The 22,601-nt window shown below is 41.6% G+C and overlaps 1 pseudogene; it reads left to right on the plus strand.

Moving 5' to 3' along the window:
- The first annotated feature begins 6,346 nt into the window (after nucleotides 1–6,346).
- The window catches only part of LOC134621507 (sodium- and chloride-dependent glycine transporter 1-like), a 45,378-nt pseudogene continuing 29,123 nt past the window's right edge, over nucleotides 6,347–22,601 (plus strand).

Raw genomic sequence — 22,601 nt, forward strand, 5'->3', positions numbered from 1 at the left:
GTATGTGGTTTTACTGAGGATTAGTTATGCTCAATTTCTTAATACTGGCAAGTTAACTTAAGCAGTGTAATGAATCAGAGACTAGAATAACAGTGATTCTAATAACGGGTTTCACCAAGTGTCTGATCTTGGTGAATGTGTGTGTTTCTGTGTGTGGTGCATAATGGGGGTGAATGTGTCACAGGGGAGCTCCTAATTTCAAAGAATATCTAACAAAGAAAATGTATGTTTTCATAAAAGGCATTGCATAAAATAACTAAAGAAATAAATGGCAATTTACTGAGTTTTAACTCCACTCTGGAGGGGAGAGGGAGGGGTAATGGGGACAAAGGAGGGGGGAACAAGTAAGCTGTAGTGCCTTTTCACTGTGCAATAGCTTTTGTTAATATCCAACGGTGTAACAGACTCACAATACTTGAAATGTGCCGTTCCCTTGTATTCTTATTCCTATTTATTCTATTTGTTTATTTGTTTATTCTGAGTTTTAAAAACCATTTGAATTGAAAATTGGATTATGAATGAATGTTCATGTTAAAATGTCCTAAACACAAATCTAACTCAAGTAGAATCACATAAACTGAATGAAACATGAAGTGAATTACATCCACATGTGATTGAATGTGAATTTTCTATGTTAATATTGCGATCTTGGGTCTCTGACCCACCGTTTTGTTTACGTTTTGAGTTCCTAAGTTATCCCTTTAAATTTTGAGTAATGTAAGTAAGGATTATCATTTGGTTGCCTTAAGTTTAGTTTGCTTATGTTTCACTTAGGTCTTTTACGTTGAAAGTTGTGAAAGTCCCTGTCATGTGTGCATTGTGTCTAGTTTTGCTTCCCCTTGTGTCCTTAGGTCTGATTTGACCCAGCTGTGTTCCCACCTGTTACCCATCCCCTCATTATCTCTCTGTGTACTTAAGTCCTCTATCTTCCTTTGTTCAGTGTCAGGTCATCTGTTATTTTTGTGCCATGTTTCCATGTAGCTTTGGCTACGTCCACACATACAAAATTTAGATTTTTCATTTTTAATGCTGTATGCATTTTGTTAATTCCTAAGCTGTGAGTCTACCCCAGCCAAAATAATGTCTTTAGAAATGATGAAGGCACTTGAGAAGTAACACAATTATCTGCCTTTTCAGAAAAACCAAAACTTATCAGAAGTACTTAAAGTAGAAATTCATCTCATGTAAACAATAAGCTGGTGCACAGCGTCACGTCAAAAAAGGTGCACGCCTTTAATGTTGCGTGACTAAATCTCAATTTTCCCTATCCACACGTAAAAGCAAAAACGGAGATTCAAAAATCTCCACCCTGGCAGGAGTTTTCAAAAAAAACCTCTGTTTTCAGTGATCGAAAACACTGTTTATGTGTGGAGGAAAGGTGGAAACGCATGGAAAAATCTGCGTTTTAAAAAATACCCGTGTACGTGTGACCGTAGCTTTTTTTTAATTTATTATTATTTTTTTTTATCCACATCAGGTTTCATGTTTTGCTTTTTTTATGTTTATCTTTAGGTTTCCCAGTTTCGGTGATGGTTTAGCTTGACCTCTGCCTTTTTGTTTTGTAATGTTTTATCAGCCTTATTAAATGGCTCGCTTTTTGTTCACATTCAAGTTTTGCTCCACGTTCCTTGGTGTCTGCATTTTTGCTCCGCTCCTCAAATTCTCACAGTCAGCTCCACAGCCTGACTGACAGTTTAGAATAACAATTGAAATGTAATGAAGCGTTTTTCAAGTTTAAGAGGGAATCAAACAAGCTAGGACCACCCCGACTCTAGCCATAATAATGAAAATAATCTTTCCAATGTGTGGGTCACTGTGATGTAAAGATCTGTAGGGGCTTTGTCTTAACCCAATCCTGGATTCTGTATAATCCATCTTAAGTAAAATAAACATTCTATTTCCAGATTTAATCATTGCAGTGATCCATACCCACTGCAGCAGCAATCTTCTGGGGAGTCTCTTCAGTGAACAAAGCAAGTTTTTCTGCTTTGACAAGTCTGTAAGAAAACAAAGTTAAGCACAATCCCTGAGACACTTTATTATTAACATCATGTCATTATAGTAGGTAGAGGTAGAGATGTGTACGTGGCCTTAGTTCAACTAAAATGCTGTTGATCCTTTTAATTCCAAGTCTGACTTGTGGTGGTGACATGTTTAAGATATTTTTCATGAAAGCACAGCATCCATCAGATAACAGAAACAGGAGGTCAGTGTTTGGAATTGCTGAGTCTGCCATGAATTTCAGAAACTGGATGACACGAGTGGTTCGCTACCTTGCATTTTCACATAGTTTTCTGCTAGGGTTCACACCTTCTGCATGGGCCTTAAATTCTTCCACCATCCTTACTGATGAGGCAAGAGCAGACATATCAAAGTACATTTGTATAACCCTCATATTTAAGCCTTGGGTCTTTTTTTCATTGATAAAACACACATTTTTCTTCGAGCTAAAATATAAGATATATTATTTAGCACAGTGAGGGGGTTTGCTGGGTGAAAAAAGTTTACGTCCGCTATATTTAACCCGAAATAAAAAGGATCATTATGCAAATTTGTTTATCAAAAGTAACTTAAAGAATTTTTCACTATGGAGGTGTACAATCACAGAAGGTAAACAACCCATATGGAAAAGAAATAGAAAAGACTTATAAAAGACTTGCATAAGATGTGGCCTACTTAATATAGTGAATCGTATAAGGCTTATATGATTTACTCATGAAAGTGGCCACTGTCTCATTGCTTTCATATATTGTTTTAGTAAGTATCCAAAACATACACGTTTCATTTAAATAATTTTTCAAGGGATCTTATCTGTTTTCACTCTTGTATGCTTTTCATACAAGTTTCACACAAGACAGATACAAACTTCATAAGATTTATATATATATCTTTTCCATATGGAAATACTCAAATTTGCACGCTTGGTTGAAGAATGTAGCTGCTTGAGCTCAAGATTTCTTTCAATTTTACACTCTAGCAGCTGCTTCACCACCTGTAGCTCAGTGAATAGTATCTGACACTTTTAGCAATCAGGAGCAGGTGTCCTCAGGAGAGGACTTCCCTTTTTTTGCTTTGCTGCATAGTAAGGTGCACTGCTTGGGCTTAACACATTAGGGGATATCACTGTTCAATCACAAGCAACTGTGCTGGCAGAGATAGAAGGAAGCTGCATAATTGGGATTGTGTGGTCACGGGGAGTGTCATTGGTAGAGAGAGAAGGCTGTGGGTTTGTTTTTTTTTACAGAGTCACCGGGAGCCTCACTATCAGAGAGAGGAGCAGGCTGGTGTTTCAGTGTGGCATGGTCACTGGGAGCCTTGCTGTACAAGGCTATAGGAGAACTAACCTTTGACCTTGCCGCCAGTGCCCTAAAGATGTCCTCTTCAATTACTGCATCATCCACTTCATCCACATGTGAGACCACTCGTGATGGGGGATTTGAAGCCCTCAGAAGTGCCAGTTCCTTAGCAATGTGTCTGTCCCTTTACCGTAAATATCTGCTTGGCCCAGTATCACTCCAGAGCTGTATATATGGTGGTGTGCTTTAGATCTAGGGCTGGCTCACCTACACACCAAAACCACAAAGAGACAGCAACTCAAAAAGATACCTGTAATTCTTGGACCTTTTCCAGGTCCTTGTCAAGCCGATTAAGACATTTTGACTGACATAAGAAGACTGGACAGTCCAGATTTGCAGAAAAGCTGTAAAAATAGTTAATGTTGTACTAGAAATTGGGTGTATAAAAAAAGGTAGCAATTAAATGAATGCAGTGATTAGAAAAAGTATTAAATGCATTAACTGATAATAGGTGTTATTGTGTTAAGTATAATTAACAACACAATGACAATGTTTTCAGATCACAATTCTCATTGCAAAAGCTGCCAAACGGGACAGTTTAAAAAAAACAAAACATAAAACAATGATAAGATACGTGCAAACATTGTAACGGCGGTGTGGTGAGGAAGGACCAGCTAGTAGGTCCAGCGGGCATGTGGTGTGGAGGTTAGCTTGACAATTCGGAGGCCAGTCAGTTAAATAGAACAGATCTTTATTTGACATAAACAGAACGAGACCATACAAGCCACGGCTTTAACCTATTCATACATACATGTGCAGGGGTTAGGTAGTCCACAGCGCCAGCCCGCAGATGCACAGAGAGCAGCATGCTCGACTGTAATGACTGCTGCTGCACTCACACTAGGAGACTCTTCAACTACTACAATAACAGGACGACACCCCCCATAGCTGTGCTATACCATAATACGGGTCGTTACAACATGTCTGTACAGACCTTAATTCAAGTAACTTCTGAAAGATAAGCTTCATATCTGAGAGCTGGTACCTTCGAGTTAGTCTTCCATGACGTTTCTAAACATTCACATAATCCATCCCCCACCTTTCTCTCTATCACATGACAGTTGTTATGTTCCCGTAAAAAGGTGATGAGGGGATGAGGGGAAGTAACAAAAAGTGTCTGGGTTGAAAAAGGAGAAAAAGAGGCAAAAAGGTTAAATTAAAAACGGTCAAGCTGCTATCACCTTTTAAAAAGAAAAACACAACGAAACTCAGAAGTTGGTCAAAGCCCTGGAAAGTAAGTAAAACAAAAGGTTAATCATCAAACACACACCTCTCTACAGAGCAGGAGTAATCAAGCAGCATGCGCACACACAGCTCACCAGCTGCAACACCACAAGGCTCTCTGGCCTAGAGCTTACCTATCCCTGGATTAAGTACCTCTAACTGCTGATGGGCGTCAACTGTCAACTATACCAAACACCTAGGCAAGAGAGAGAGGCCACATCCACACCATGGCGATTTCAGGAGGAGGCCCTGCTAGGGCCGAAAAAACAGTCTTTTCTGATTGGCTGCTGTCAAGGGCGACAATTTTTTTTTCTGGCCACCATCTCCAGTCTTCAAATTTCCTCACAACTTTCTTCCAGGTAAGAGTTAAGACTCTATGTTATTTGTGATTATTTCTGTTTGAATCCTATTTAATTGCTTTATTTTAGCCTCTTTTTTGATTATTTGTTACAGTGCTGGTTTTAAAGCTATCTTTTGTCTTGCTGTTTTTTAAAGTGGTGTTTTGTGTGAAATTTGTGAACCACAGTTAGGAAATAGGGGCTGCAGAGGAACTGCAGCTGAAAGTTTTAAAAATAAAGTCATCCATTTTGTATTCAATGGTAAGCAAAAAATCTACTTTGACAGGTCAAGATATTTCACCAGAAAGTTTGGGCTATGGCTTTTGATCTTTTGATTTGGCAGGTTAACTGTAGTCTAAAAGCCCTGTAAACAACTAATGTTGCCTTTTTAAGTCTGTGTGCGGATTTTAATGACAAAAACTTTGATGATTATAAAGAGAATTATTAATCTGGAGACTAATGAAAAGTATAATAGTAACAAAAAGACTTTATTATTTGAGTAATACCTGAATCTGCTCAGAAACGTAGAGAACGGAGTTGTTGATGGCAGCTTTACATCTTTAAATTCGCCTCCTCCCCCCTGTGTTACTTCAGGTGGGGTCCCGCCTCCTTCCAGAAAGCAGCTCACCTGTGTGTTTGTGTTTAGTGTCCAGGTGTGGAGTGGAGCTTGTTGTTGGTGTTTGTGTTTAAAGAAACTGTAAGTTTGCGTTTTCCTCCTTTAACAGTTTGTCTTTTGGAACTTTATTGCTTGTTCAACTCATGTTTTTACAACCTACAGCTGTGTGTGATCAGAGTCTGGTGCTCCAGGTTTACTGGTTTTAATTGGTTTACTGGTTACATTCACTCAAATATCGATATGCCGTTCCATTATTGTGTACAAAATAAGCATATATGTCTCATCTTTATTCAGCTCAGACGGTTGCTGCTGTATCCTGACCTACACTATTCACACGAACCATTGACTCTGTGTAACTATTACACTATCTCACTATTTAACACGGGGATGTTTCCTGAATCATAATCATGTTTTTAGAGAAAGACGTCCAGTTAATTGAAAAGATCAGTGACAGAAACATATACAGAAGTACCCACACGTTACCATATGGAAAAGATATATATATAAGTCTTATGAAGTTTGTATCTGTCTTGTGTGAAACTTGTATGAAAAGCATACAAGAGTGAAAACAGATATAAGATCCCTTGAAAAATTATATAAATGAAACGTGTATGTTTTGGATACTTACTAAAACAATATATGAAAGCAATGAGAAAGTGGCCACTTTCATGAGTAAATCAGATAAGGCTTATACGATTCACTATATGAAGCAAGCCAAATCTGATGCAAGTCTTTTATACGTTTTTTTCTATTTCTTTTCCATATGGGTTAACATGATCAGGAGGTTTTATTTATTTATGGAATTTATTTTATCAAAAAAGTTCTCTTCAGTAATCAGCTGTCTGAGCTGGTCACACATGAGATGTTTGATTATTTTGTATAAAGTATTGTGATGATGTGTCCGTGCCGTTTAAGGATCTTTGTAGTTTAATCTTGGATTTGTGGTTTCTGTGCTGTGGGTCTTTTACCACCACCAACAAAGTTATGAAATAATAAAAGTAGTTTTCAGTGTCACTTCCTGTCTGGTTTTGTGTATTTATTGCTGCTACCTGCATTTTCTGTTTGGCTACTCAGACAAGTACAATGTGCACATGCAAAGTCATGTGCGAACTGCCATTAAATGCAGGATTCCTCAGAGGACAATTTTTCTTCTGTAGCTGCAACTCATAAATCTGTGGTATACATTTCTTCAGACTCATTCCAGGTAGCGTCTCGCCTTTTTCTAAAAAAATAAGCACAGCAAGTTTGGACTTGTCATTGTTATGAGAAGGTTCACTTAGGACCTTTGAGAACTAATGTAAATTCTGTGAATGTGATTCAGCTCACAGTAACTCATGTTTTTACAAAGACAAGTACAAGGTTTAATATATAGACATACACACAAGCATGCACGCAGAGTTAAATCCAGTCTGAAGTGATACTCAAAGATCAGTTTGTACACAGACATATGAATGAGAGAGCGAGAGAGATGGATAGAGGTGTGTGTGTGTGTGTGTGTGTGACTGTCTTAAACCATCAGGTTGAAGTTTTGAAGAGCACCTAAGATTCAGGGTTTTGCTCCTTTTTGTCTGGTCTTAGACACACAGCGTGTCAGCCTGTGTGCCTGTATGTATGTTCTCAAGGCCCACACCTGGTTTCTGGGGAAAGACATACAAGAGGCACAGCGAGAACACACAGCTGTCTCACATATTTCTTTTCCTTCCAAAGTCAACTCCACACAGAGATGTCGTAATGTATGACACGCTGCGCTGACAGGCCCACTGCTGTTTTCCACTTGCACGCCACCATGGCCGCAGTTGTCATGAACCGGCTGTGTGGAGGCAGATGAGGACCCAAACGCAAAACTCACAGAGACAGAAGTTGAACTCAAAAACGCTGCTTTATTGCAGGTCTTACAAAGTAACAGAACTAAACTGGGTAAACGAAACTGAGGACCGAGGGAACAGAGAGAGACATGCACATAAATACAAAGAGGGTTAATGAGGGAAGTGGGAGCACACGGGGAACACAGCTGACACAGATAATCATAACGAGACATGGCAGGGGTAAACAACACTGACGGGAGACTATCAAAGTAAAACAGGAAGTACGCAGAGGTGCAGACAGGAGGAGAGAGAGGACGGGGAGAACACAGGCATAGCGGGCTGGGGAAACATGGAATAAAACACAAGGAGGGGACACGGGGGTTCACAGATACAGAGGGGCACACAGAGGTTAACCAAATAAGGAACATCTTCACTGAACGACCCAGGAACCAATGCCTAAATAAAGAGAGAAATACAAAATGCACAGAAACTAAGAATACTGGGCCAACATGGCCCAGGACCGTGACACCAGGACCAAAACTGAGTCCACAAATACAGTTCAAAACATGGAAACAATGCCCAAAGAGGCCAGAATGTCAACCCGGAGAGCGATAGCACAAAAGTTCAGTTCAGCCGTTCTGGGGGCCGGCCACGAGAAAAGTGGCAGCGGCGGCAGAACGGAACCGGAGGCCGACCGCGTGGAAGACGGCGGCGGCAGCAGAGCGGGTCCGGAGGCCAGAGCGGGTCCGGAGGCCGACCGCGTGGAAGACGGCGGCGGCAGCAGAGCGGGTCCGGAGGCCGGCTGTGTGGACGGCAACGTCGCGGAAACAGTTCAGGGGGCCGACCTCGACGGCGGTGACGTCCAGCTGGTGGCCCCGAAAGTGGCCGGCGATTCCGAGGTGCAGAAGCTGGACCAGGCGTAGCAGAAGCAGAGGCCGAGGCTGGACCAGGCGTGGCAGAAGCAGAGGCCGCGGCTGGACCAGGCGTAGCAGAAGCACAGGCAGAGGCCGGGCCAGGCGACGGCGAAGCTGGAGCCGATGCAGAGGCCGGACCAAGCGACGGCGAAGCTGGAGCCGATGCAGAGGCCGGACCAGGCGACGGCGAAGCTGGAGCCGATGCAGAGGCCGGACCAGGCGACAGCGAAGCTGGAGCCGATGCAGAGGCCGGACCAGGCGCGGGCGAAGCTGATGCAGAGGCCGGACCAGGCGTGGGCGAAGCTGACTTGGACCCTCCAGCGGAGAAGAGGAGGTGCTGGCCGGGCTGACCAGAGCCGCCAGCGGAGACGAGGAGCGGCTGGAGAGGTTCTCCTGAACCCCCAGCGGAGACGAGGAGGTGCTGGCTGGGCTGACCAGAGTCGCCAGCGGAGACGAGGAGCGGCTGGAGAGGTTCTCCTGAACCCCCAGCGGAGACGAGGAGGTGCTGGCCGGGCTGACCAGAGCCGCCAGCGGAGACAAGGAGGTGCTGGCCGGGCTGACCTGAGCCGCCAGCGGAGACGAGGAGCGGCTGGAGAGGTTCTCCTGAACCCCCAGCGGAGACGAGGAGGTGCTGGCCGGGCTGACCAGAGTCGCCAGCGGAGACGAGGAGCGGCTGGAGAGGTTCTCCTGAACCCCCAGCGGAGACGAGGAGGTGCTGGCCGGGCTGACCAGAACTGATACGGGTACAAGGGAAAGCTGGGCCAAAAAGCATTTGAAGCCACACAAACACATTGAGAACAATTGAGACAATTCTTTCTCACAGATTTGGAACCTTTGACTACATTCAATCAATAATCTGTAAAACTGATAAAAATCATCATCAAATGATGATTTGAATTATTTCAGAACACAAACTATTTGTGTTTTTTATTGTGGGAAAGACATACAAGAGGCACAGATGAGCACGCAACTGTCTCACATGTTTTATTTCCAAGGTCAACTCCAGACGGAGATGTTGTTGTGTGCCCACCGCTGTGGCCGCGGTTTTCACTGTGAACAGTTTGCTGATCTTCCTGTGTGTCCCACCTGCAGCCTTTAGCCTAGCACGACAAAGGTCAAAGACACTAGGAGCTCTTCTAACATGCAAGCACAGCTAGACTCAAAGAAAAACTACAGGGCTTTGGGGAAAATAGCACAGCTGTTTTTTGTTTTGTGTGGATATTGCTGTTTTGTTTTAGACTCTTAAAGTAGTCTTTAAGTAGATTCTATTTGTAATTTTTCTGTTTATGAACAAGATGTCTTGCTGTATTCTGGAAGTGTGAGGCCCCTGGTTCCTTGTCTGTGCACCGGTTCTCTCCGGAACATCATGTCCTGAAGTATTTTTGTAATGTTAAAACCAAACATGCAAATCTAATAGATTATAATATATATTTTTTAACTTTTGTGGCATTGCAAAAGAATTACCAGTTTGCAATGCATTGCAAACACACCTGCACTGAAGGGGTGTGCTTCTTATGACCAGTATTCCTCATTTTCGTCAAATTCAAAGCCAATCGCATTGAAAACATGAGGATATTTATGCCCTTGGCAACAGGAGGAAGTAAAATCTCCCTTTTAACAGGAAGAAGCCTCCAGCAGAGCAATACATAAATACATACATTTACCTCTTGAAAAATAAAACACTGTTTAAACAATTTTGCTGTGTTGTTGTATTAACTAAACCTTTGTCTAACAGAATTATCAGAATTTAGGCATAACCCCAAGACTTCATAGATCGTGGAGAGGCAAGTGAAGGAACGTATCTCTGGCAGTGCTCAAATTTCACTTAAATAAAGTACATCCTTAATTAGTAGCCTTTATTACACCAAAAGAGCACAAGTACCTTGCTGTGCACCCACAGCCAGACAAGGCTGAGGTTATAGAGGAGGTCAAGAGAGAATGACCATCTCATACCAGCAGATGGAGGGATGCAGGGAGTGGAGAAAGAGAAGCTGCAAATCAGGACAGCATGGCCAAAGCTTATCGGCTGTTCTTAAGGTCTCATCCTGTTTGCTCCAGCACACCCACCTTATGTTTATGTTAAACTTTGCGGTAGAGGAGATGGTAGCTTGCAGAATATAATCAATGAGCGGGAGTGCAAGCAGGAAATAATTAAACTTCACACACACTCCAAGATAATTGTAAATAATACTTTCAATCCATTTGAATCCGTTGGCCAAATAAGGTTAAAAAAGTAGAGGGGCTCTTAGGATTCTTCTCTCTGTCATAGCATCCATTTCACATTCATGCTTCTAAATGAGGTGGGGAGTTCTCTCCTTTCAATTTTTCATTTGCCTGGTGCACTTTCCAGACCTACTGCAGCAGCACTATCTCAGGTACACACTCGCTTACTTGTCACCTGAAGTCACCTCTATTTCTCTGTGTGTCTTTCCAGGACCAGTTCCAGGAGAGCCAATGAAGAAGGATGAAAACTCCCGGAGAGGGAACTGGGGAAACCAGATCGAGTTTGTCCTCACCAGTGTGGGCTATGCTGTGGGCCTGGGCAATGTCTGGAGGTTTCCATACCTCTGCTACAGAAATGGAGGAGGTAAGCATCACAATAAAAACCTGAGCCCATTTTCTTTGCATTGCTAAATTCAGTGACAAACTAAACTACAGTTATAAACTGTTTCTGAGAAACAAATAACACCAGGATCCACCAGGGCATTAACCCTCTGGGTTCGACGGAGGTGCTGGGGTGTCAAAATCACATGACCAATTTAAGACGACACAGCAACAAGATGCACCGACCTGGGTCGGTTTAGGCCTGTGGGTTTCACCTCTGTCTTATAGTGGACAGAAACAACTTTTTGAAGTGGCACAAATAATTTCTGTGCCTTCTTATTTGATGCAGAACACCTAATTGTTCTGTAAATGGTTATAAATGGTCATATAAAAAAACGCCAGAGGGCTTGGCTGCATATTTAGGTAAATAGTACCATTTTACTTTCTTGTTTGCAAAACTTGTGCATAATTGTTTAGAAATGTACAAGTTCTATTTGCATATCAAGTTATGAAAATGATTCGTTAAACATGTTTGTGTTTTTTAGAGTAAAAATATAACTTTTTTCTACTCAGATTTTAAGTTTTTTGTCTGAATTTAGATCAATTGTGCTAATACAGTAATAATAATGCAGTTTGTCCCCCGACTGCTGGTTTACTTGTGGTTCCGAGGATGTTCAAAAGTAGAATGAGATTGCTTCCTGTTAAAATGGGGTTCAAGATGGGCTTTACGTCTTCCAACAACTGCTCACGCTGTCAAGCAAATACACCGGACAATTATAGCCACACTCTCTGGTTCTGTCCACCATTTCAGAAGTTTTGGAGCAAGATAGGCTGTATCCCAATTCAGGGTCTGCAGCCTTAAAGTACGCAGCCTCAACGATCCTCAAGGGCCGCATACTCAAAGACCGCTAAGGCCGGAAGTGCGAGGCCTGTGAAATGGGACGGTCTAGCCTCAGTTGCGCTGCCCGTGTTGCCTAGCAACCATAACACCAACCGCTGGAAACGTTTCATACAGCTTTGTTTGACAGAAATGAAGGAGAACATATTTTGTTCGTGTGTTTGTTTCTACATGAGGTTTGTGTGATTTAATAAGTATCTGAGGCTGAGACCACAGGACTGTAAAACATGATTGTTGGCCTTCATATCTGTACTGAACAGTCATTTAAGATTAGCTAGTAAATAACAATTAGCTAATGTTGTTCATGAGACTAAAGTCAGTGTAAATATGATATGGCCAATATTATAGTTATTATATTAATCATTATAAGTTATTACAGCAGTGAGTTTGAACTCTCAAATCACTTCTATTGTCACATCACATGTGCAGGTACACTGGTACAACACATGTGAGTGAAATTCATGTGAGTGAACTCTGTGTCTAATACTGAGCTTCAGTAAAGATTCAAGTTGCAGTTATTTATATGTCCTATCACCTTAAATCTTCACTTAAAGATAAGTATCTTTGACAGTGTACATATAGATGTATTATATATAAGAGACTAATATTGTTCGTTTAATATGTTGGCATTTCTAAATTTGGCTCAATGCTTACATATATGTGTAAAAAGAAAATGTACAAGCTGTGAAAACTGTTTTTTAATAAATAAAGAGTAGACTGATATATTAAATATTTCTTTATTGGGTGAGAAAATCAGACCATGTCATAACAGCTTTAAGTCATACAGAATAGATATCAGAGCCTTAAACAGGCTGACTTTTGCTAAATGGGTCAAATTGGGAGGAAAGTATACAAACACATAACATCCTTATAGAATATGATGTAACACTATAGATCAACTTACCTCAGAATATATAAATCATATAAACAATTACAGCAATATGATGCAACAAACACAGCAGTACTACTAATCCAAAATACTCAAAGCTTCATAGAACTGAAACAAACATTTATTTTTAGCTCCATTCTGCTGCTGATACATACTTTAGGTTTCTGAACATTAAACTTATTGCTGCCTTTCATATTGTGTAACTTGAAGGCCCTGAGTACTTTCTCCCACACTGAAAACACTGGAATGATAAATTATTTGAACATTACCTATAGTGATGGGATTTCCGGCTCTTTTTAGAGAACCGGCTCTTTTGGCTCGGCACACTAAAAAGAGCCGGCTCTTTTGGCTCCGAACCGGCTCTTCAGGTTGTTTTGTTGCTTTAATTAAGTTATTATTACAATAATATAAAATTATGCAAAAAAGGAATTACTAATGTAAAAAAAGTGGTTTTATTTATATATGTTTATATATAAATATATACAGTTGCCCCTAGAGACACGTACAAACTCCAAGAAGCTCCACAAACTCTAAAACACATTTCTAGCGTTAACTGAACTTCCAAAACAGAGCTACCTAGATCACTTAAATTACACAATTAAAAGCATATGTATATTGTTTGTGTATTTATACACAAGCACTCATATATATTCAAATAATTAAAAAAAAAAGTTGATTTACCTCTTACTACCACACACCGGTCGTTGGTACTTGCTGGCTTGTGTAGCCTCTAGGTAACAAAAGCTCAACACTGCGCCTACCATTCTGGAGCACTTCTGTTGTCTTTTGTACATGTTTTGGAGTTTTTACGTGCTTCTGAGGCTACATCCACACGTACACGGGTATTTTTGAAAACAGAGATTTTCCGTTTTCGTTTTAAAAAATAATCCTGTCCACATGTAAATGCAGAAATGAAGGAAAACGCTGCTAGGAGCATGCCAAAACAACAGGTGCCATGTATTCCTAAACGTGTAGAAATGTTGGCCAATCAGAAGTCTAGAAGCCTCGGTGGGAAATAGTAAACAAAGATGGGGCGTAGAAGCAGAACCGAGTCGTATGTGTGGAGGGACAGTAACTGTATATGTAAGCATTTAAACACTGCAGAGAGTACAATTAACAGTAACAGTATTGTAGAAATTCATTTCACCGAAACAAAACGTGGCGCACACTGTGACGTCAAAAAAGGCGCACATCTTTGACGCTGCGTTTTCTCCGTTTTCCTCATCCATGCGTAAATGCAAAAACGGAGTTTTAGAAAATATCCACCCTGACAGGCATTTTTTTTTTAGAAATCTCGTTTTCAAAAATACCCGCGTGCGTGTGGATGTAGCCGGAGTTTTTATGTGTTTTGGAGTTTTTACGTGCTTCTGAGTTTTTACGTGTTTTGGAGTATGTACGTGCTGCTTTGTCTCTAGGGGCCACCGTAAATATACTTTTAGTTAGTCACTCCACATAAAATGTAATAAATAAATCATATAATACAAAAACCAACTAGTCACTGTTCAACTTTTAACTATTTAAATTTTCAGCTTTTCCTTTTAAACAAATTTAAAGTGAAACAACCTAAAACACTGCAAACCACAGCACAATTAAATATAAATTAAGATATGAAAAAGAAGATGCATATTCTCTGTCATATGAGCCTGCATGAATAAACTTTCTGAATCCTTTATCATCTGCAACTGAAAATAGTTGTGGATGATTACTATACCTTTTTAATGTGACATTGTTGTCCCTGGCTCTCTTTCTCTCTCTCTCCCTCCCGCTCTGTTCCTCTGCTACTGCGACTGTAACTACGGCCCATCCCCCCTCTGCGCAAAGCACAAGGCTCACGTGCGGAGTGAAGCAGGAAAAAAAGTGCGAGAGAGAGGGTGAGAGAAAGAAAGAAAAAAACTACGGCTCGCGATAAGGAGCCGGCTCGCGTCGTTCACTTCAAAGATCCGGCTCTAAGAGCCATTTCGTTCGCGAACGACCCATCACTAATTACCTAATAAGACTGATGCAGGACAGACAATTAGTTATTTTAAACTTTTCTAGCAGTCCTTCACAAACAGGGAACAGTCTGTCTATTCTCTCCATCTGTCAGCTGCTGCTGGCTCTTCCTCCTCCTCTTCCTCACACACTGCTGAGTTTGTCCTGGTGGATCATCAGGGCTGCAAAGCCTCACAGATGATGTGCAGCAGTGGGTCCCTCAGTCTGTCCTCACTCTGGACACTTGCAGTTGTCACACATGGAAATCAAATGTGTGATAAGCTGCAGGATTCAAACACAAGTGTAACTTATAAATACATGTTCATACTTTTATTCCACAATCAGAGAGAAAGAAACAGAGAGAGAGTGCAGGACAGACAGACAGGTGACAGTCTCAGGTGTATACACTGCTACAAAACAGCACAAGGAGGATTAGTGTTTGTGTTATTACGAGTGCTAAACAGGAAGAGTTCCTAGATGGTACAGTGGACACATGTGTGACTCCTGTGATTAAAGCATCTTTCTTTCAGCTTAACGAGTGAACCGTCAGCTCGTTCAAACACACGTTAAAGTCCGTTTGGCTCGACACCACCGAACAGAGGCAGGAATATAACACAGCTAACATTAACAGTGCAGTGAATCCTGCTTGTGCCGTGATATTCAGGACTGCAAACAGAGCAGCATCACTGACTTTCGGCTTGTTCTGTTTGTGAATATATGACTGACTTTAATTATCCATAAAATCATCACATTCTCTGTAAGATTAAGGTCAGCTATTGTATTATATTTTAAAGACTTTAAAACAAAGTGAACGCTGAAAGTACAAACATCGCTAATGTCACATAACTTTGCCGACATGTGGCCAACAGTAATGTTTTAATGTTCCTCATTATTAAACATTTGCACATAAATAAGTGACATAATATTATGGCGAGCTCAGGCAAGGAGGAGACAGAGGTTTCGTTCGGTCTTGCTTTACAATATTCAGTACTTACGTTTAACAGTTTACTCTTCGGCCGCCCTGCTTCTGCCGCCTGCGGCAAAATTATCCACAGTGACTGCCGCGCTATGAATTGTGGGATATGTTGGGCCACGAAGTCTACACTGCCACAGCCTTAAAATTCAGGGAAATGAAGGACGCATTTGAGGGCCGCATTTCGAGCAGCCTTTGAATTGGGACAGCCTTCGACGCGCCGCTGTGACATAATCGGCCTTAAAATGCGGCCTTTAAGGCTGCAGACCCTGAATTGGGATACAGCCATAGAGTGCCACAGGAGATCCTTTAAAGTTACACAAACAACAGACTCTTGGTGGCGCTGTCACTTTGTGTTCGTTCGCTCTGCGGTAGAGTATCACTTCCTGTTACTGCTCAAACACAGTGGTGTTTCTGAGTAGCTTATCTGCTTAGCAATTTAATTAAAAACTTTTAAATACATTCTTTTTTCATAGTATAATCTCCACGTGCTTCATCCGAAGCACACTTTCTGTGTACTCACTACCTAATTTATAGCCAAAGTATTCACTCACTGTCTCTGTAGTGTTTCGCTAGCTTAGCTTAACTCGTTAGCACCATGGCTACTTCACCTGTCCCTCCTGCATTTTCCTGCTCATTGTGTCAGATCTTTAGCTACTCCTCGGCCTCCTTTAGCAGTAATGATACCTGTAACAAATGTAGCATATTTGCAGCTCTGGAGGCCAGGATTACTGAATTGGAGACTCGGCTTCGCACCCTTCATTCACCCGTAGCTAGCCAGGCCCCTGTAGCTGGGGCTAGATCTTGTTTTAACATATGGAATACAAACTGAACATTTAACAGTGTTTCCTGAAAACCCTCTGCTGTCTGATCGTTTTCTGATAACTTTTACATTTACAATAATTGTAAATGTGGAAAGTAGACTATCACAGTAGTTGTCTTTCTGAAAGCACTGTAACTAAGTTTAAGAATATAATCCACCCACTGTTATCATCTTCAATGGCCTATACCAACATAGAGCAGAGCAGCTACCTGAAGGCTACTCCAACAGAGGTCGATTATCTTGTTAATAATTTTACCTTCTCACTACGTACGACTCTGGATACTGTAGCTCCAGTGAAAACTAAGGCCTCAAATCAGAAGTGCTTGACTCCGTGGTATAATTCTCAAACACGTAGCCTAAAGTAGATAACTCATAAGCTGGAGAGGAAATGGCGCCTCACAAATTTAGAAGATCATCATTTAGCCTGGAGAAATAGTTTGTTGCTTTATAAGAAAGCCCTCCGCAAAGCCAGAACATCTTACTATTCGTCACTGATTGAAGAAAATAAGAAAAACCCCAGGTTTCTCTTCAGCACTGTAGCCAGGCTGACAAAAAGTCAGAGCACTGTTGAGTCATACTATTACTTTAGCGTCAACGAGTAAGGAATTCTTGAACTTCTTCATAAAATCTTTTTTAACCATTAGATAAAATTACCCATAATCATCGTGTAACACTTCTGGAATCATTACAGTATACTAGGACCAGTTAGGTTCGACTACTAGAGTAGTAATGAGTGTAGCCTGTAATAAAGACCACAGACCAGAAAATAAGTTTAAATTGCCGGCTTATTATTTTGTAAAGACAGAGAATAGACAGTTAACACACACATTACATAAAACATTCAACATCACACAAGATATTTTCTTTCCCTTTTTTAGTTCAGTAATTTCTGTTAAGTTATCCTATTTATTTCAAAACCTTTTATTTGGCTTTAAAAGGATGTTATTTTCAACCTAGGTTATTGTTTTATTTATTTCAAGTTCTAAGTTCAAGTTTATCCTTTGATCTATTTGCATTAACACTGTGTTATTTAAATCAAGTTTAATTCCTTTAGGCCCAAGATTTAATTTAATCTTCGTCTAGGTTCACCTTTAAAATTCAACCAGTTCTTATTTTGTTTTAACCCAACAAAATTATTTACATTTCTAATAACACAATTACAGCATTAAAATGTAAGGTTGACCAAAATAAATTACACAAAACAAAAAACTGTAAAACTGAAAACAATTCAGCAAAAGGCTGAATGAATCCCTTAAGCAAACAAAAGAAAATAGTCTCTGTGTCCTTTAACTATAAATCCTGGAATTGCTCTGAATGGTTATCCAGTGCTTTGAAAGTCCACTGTTCTTTTGCAGAGGTGTGTGGATTAATCCTACCAGTTTTTTAGTGAAAGAGTTCAACATCCAGCAGGGGGCGGTTTCCTTTTTCTTGCTTGGTACAGTTCAACGGATCCCTGGGTGGCTCGCCATATTGTTTCTCGCTCAGCGGATCAAACTCCGATTCTAGCTCAGCATTTCCCGATCCAAATCTTAATGGCCTACCATAACAACAAAGCAATATGCATAAACATTTGCATTTGCATGAAATGAGCAATATAATACAACAAAACATTTGTTGCATGAAATAAAATACAATTTCTAACTCACCAAGTCCCGTTCGGTTACGTTCACAACGTCACCAAGGCAAGGACAGGTCGGAAAAACAAAAATACATTCTCCAGAGTACAAAAATGACTTTATGTAAACTTCTGGCTTGTTTTTTAAAAATTTTTCACTCATTTAGGCGGCAGCTCCGCAAGGACTGTCTGCATTTCTCCCTCTCCAGCATCAAAAAGAAGCAGCTACCCAATTGGGTGTGGCTGATCACCGGAGTCACGCTGCAGCGTAACCTTTCACAATAAGAGTCTGAACACATATTTTAGCCATTTTACCTGAATTAACATAAAAAACACCATGAATTTGCAAGTTTTTTAACCTTTTAACATGTTTATAAACACAATTGAAACACTATACCATGAATTATATCATTGCTGATGTTTTTAATGAATTTTCTAACAATTATGATCTATTAATTGACCATTTATCACCTGTAATATATTTCTTATGACTGTTTTTACTAACAGGCTTTTATTTATTGACAACTATGTTAACCAGGGTTACACCCGCACAGATGTAATATTATCTACAGCTGCTTTTAGTACCATTGATATTCATTTAGACTCTTTTTCTCCAATTGAACTTTTCGAGTTAACTTCAATAATTACTTCCTCCAAACCATCAACGTGTCTTTTAGACCCCATTCCTACAAAACTGCTCGAAGAAGTCCTGCCATTAATTCTTCAATCTTAAATATGATCAACCTATCTCTAATAATCGGCTATGTGCCACAGGCCTTCAAGCTGGCTGTAGTTAAACCTTTACTTAAAAAGCCATCTCTAGACCCAGCAGTCTTAGCTAATTATAGGCCTTCCTTTCATATCAAAACTCCTTGAAAGAGTAGTTGTCTAACAGCTAACAGATCATCTGCAGAGGAATGGCTTATTTAAAGAGTTCCACTCAGATTTCAGAGCCCATCACAGCACAGAAACAGCTTTAGTGAAGGTTACAAATGATCTTCTTATAGCCTCTGACAGTGGACTCATCTCTGTGCTTGTCCTGCTAGACCTTAGTGCAGCGTTCGATACTGTTGACCATTATATTGTATTAGCGTGATTAGAACATGCTGTAGGTATTACAGGTACTGCACTGCAGTGGTTTAAATCATATCTATCTAATAGACTCCAATTTGTGCATGTAAATGGAGAGTCCCCTTCACACAATAAGGTTAATTATGGTGTTCCACAAGGTTCAGTGCTAGGACCAATTCTGTTTACAATATACATGCTTCCCCTAGGCAGTATTATTAGAAGACATAGTATACACTTTCACTGCTATGCAGATGTCACCCAGCTCTATCTATCCATGAAGCCAGGTAACACACACCATTTAGTTAAACTGCAGGAATGTCTTAAAGACATAAAGACCTGAATGGCCGCTAACTTTCTGCTTCTTAATTTAGATAAAACTGAGGTTATTTGTCTCGGCCCTGAAAATCTTAGAAATATGGTATCTAACCAGATTCTTACTCTGGATGGCATTACCTTGGCCTCCAGTAACACTGTGAGGAACCTTGGAGTCATTTTTGACCAGGACATGTCCTTCAACGCACATATTAAACAAATATATAAGACTGCTTTCTTCCATTTGCGCAACATCTCTAAAATTAGAAATATCTTGTCTCAGAGTGATGCTGAAAAACTAGTTCATGCATTTATTACTTCTAGGCTGGACTACTGTAATTCATTATTATCAGGATATCCTAAAAACTCCCCGAAAAGTCTTCAGCTAATCCAAAATGCTGCAGCAAGAGTACTGACAGGGACTAGAAAGAGAGAGCATATTTCTCCTGTATGCTAGGTTAGCCATGAAAGAACTTTCTGCAGCCATTAACAAACACCAGAATAAACACCCCGAGGCTGCTTTTATTGTTGCTGGCGACTTCAACCACACCAACTTAAAGACAGTCCTCCCCAGATTCCACCAACATGTCTCCTGCCACACCAGAGGAGACAAGACTTTAGACCATGTTTATTCCAACTTGGCTGGAGCCTACAAAGCAACACCCCTCCCCCACATTGGACAATCGGACCATCTCTCCCTGTTCCTCACACCTAGGTATTCACCACTCATCCAACGTGTGAAACCTGCTGTGAGGACAGTTAAAGTGTGGCCAGAGGGGACAGACGCAGTGCTCAAGGACAGATTTAGAAACACGGACTGGAATATGTTCACCAACACAGACCTGGACCAGTACGCCTCATCTGTACTGGATTACATCTCCGAAACCACAGACAGTGTCACCACCCAGAAATGGATCACCATGTACCCCAACCAGAAGCCTTGGATGAACCGGGATGTTCGTCTCCTCCTGAAGGCCCGCAACACTGCTTTTAGGTCAGGAGATGCACACGCCTACAGTACAGCCAGGGCTAATCTAAAGAAGGGCATCAAAAAAGCCAAACACCATTACAAAAAGAAGGTAGAAGAATACTTCTCCAACTCCGACCCCCGACGCATGTGGCAAGGACTCCACACCATTACAGACTACAGGACCACCAAACCCTCCCCCGCATCCTCTGATGTCTCCTTCCTCAACGAGCTCAACAACTTTTATCCTCGTTTTGAGCGAGGGAACCCCACAACCACAACCATAACAGACATGACGCCAGGCCACCAACCTCTGACTCTCTCCCCCACCGATGTAGGAGCGGTGCTGAGCAGGATCAATGTCCACAAGGCTGCAGGTCCTGATGGCATCCCCGGGCGTGTTCTCAGAGCGTGTTCTGGGGAGCTTGCAGGAGTGCTCACAGACATATTCAATCTGTCCTTGGCCCACGCTGTGGTACCGGCCTGCTTCAAATCCACCTCCATCGTCCCCATACCCAAAAACTCCAACCCATCTAGCCTCAATGACTACCGCCCAGTAGCACTCACCCCCATCATCACTAAGTGCTTAGAGCAGCTGGTCTTAGCACACTTCAAATCCTGTCTCCCCCCCCACCCTGGACCCCCACCAATTTGCATACCGCCAGAACAGGAGCACAGAGGATGCAGTCTCCATCGCACTGCACTCTGTCCTCTCACACCTGGACAACAACAACACCTACGCCAGAATGCTGTTTATAGACTTCAGTTCAGCATTCGATACAATCCTCCCCTCACAACTCATCAGGAAACTGACAGACCTGGGCATCAGTTCCCTCATCTGCAAATGGTTACAGGACTTCCTGACCAACCGCCCCCAACATGTCCGACTGGATAACCGCTGCTCATCAACAATCACAATGAACACCGGTGTACCACAAGGCTGTGTGATGAGCCCTTTCCTCTACTCCCTCTTCACCCACGACTGCAGACCTGCTGATGGTTCCAACACCATCATTAAGTTTGCAGATGACACCACGGTGATTGGCCTCATCAGCGACAACGATGAGACCGCCTACAGGGAGGAGGTGGATCGTCTGGCTGAGTGGTGCGACACAAACAACCTGCTGCTTAACACTGAGAAGACTAAGGAGCTCATCGTGGATTATAGGAGGAATGCTGACCCACATCCACCCATCCACATTAAGGGGACGGCTGTGGAGCGTGTGAGCAGCTTCAAGTTCCTGGGAGTCCACATCTCCGAGGATCTCACCTGGAGAACCAACTGCTCCAAGCTGGTCAAGAAGGTTCACCAGCGCCTCTTCTTCTTGAGAACTCTGAGGAAGAACCACCTGTCCTCAGACATCCTGGTGAACTTCTATCGCTGCACCATCGAGAGCATCCTGACCAACTGTATAACAGTCTGGTACGGGAACTGCTCTGCCTCGGACCGGAAGGCGTTGCAGAGGGTTGTGAAAACTGCCCAGCGCATCGCCGGAGCACCACTTCCTGCCATAAAGGACATCTACAGGAAGCGGTGTCTGAAAAGGGCTGGGAAACTCATCAGAGACCCCAGTCACCCATCACATCGACTCTTCACCCTCCTGCCCTCTGGGAGGCGCTACAGGAGCCTCCGGACTAACACCACCAGGTACCGGAACAGCTTCTTCCCCACAGCTGTCAGACTCCTGAACTCTGCCTCCTGACATCTGACCCACGTTAAACTCATGGACTGAACATACACACACCCACAACCACTAGCACTTTACCACTACTGTATAGTTCTGTGTAAATAATCATTCTGTACATACGATAATTTTTAATCCTACAACTGTTTATAACTTGCATAGTTCACATTTCTGTATAACTGTATATCTCAGATTTCTGTATAGTTTTTACTTCATATTTATATCCTGTTCATAGCCTGTACATAGCTTGTACTCACTACAACCTGTACATACTTATAGTTATAGAATATTCATAACATACTTCACACTGTGTACATTATAACATACCATAATAGACACATTTCTGTAATATACTTACACATCTATATTATTGCTAATATATATTGTAATATATCTATATCACGGCTAAAGCACTTTCTGGATGGATGCAAACTGCATTTCGTTGCCCTGTACCTGTACATGTGCAATGACAATAAAGTTGAATTCTATTCTATTCTATTCTATTCTATTGCTTTCCCTTCATTGGCTCCCTGTTAATCAGGCCCCATCTTAACTTAATGACCTTGTAGTACAATATCACCCTATTAGAGCACTTCGCTC

Source organism: Pelmatolapia mariae, linkage group LG3_W (genome assembly GCF_036321145.2).
Source record: "Pelmatolapia mariae isolate MD_Pm_ZW linkage group LG3_W, Pm_UMD_F_2, whole genome shotgun sequence".
Classification (NCBI taxonomy): domain Eukaryota; kingdom Metazoa; phylum Chordata; class Actinopteri; order Cichliformes; family Cichlidae; genus Pelmatolapia; species Pelmatolapia mariae.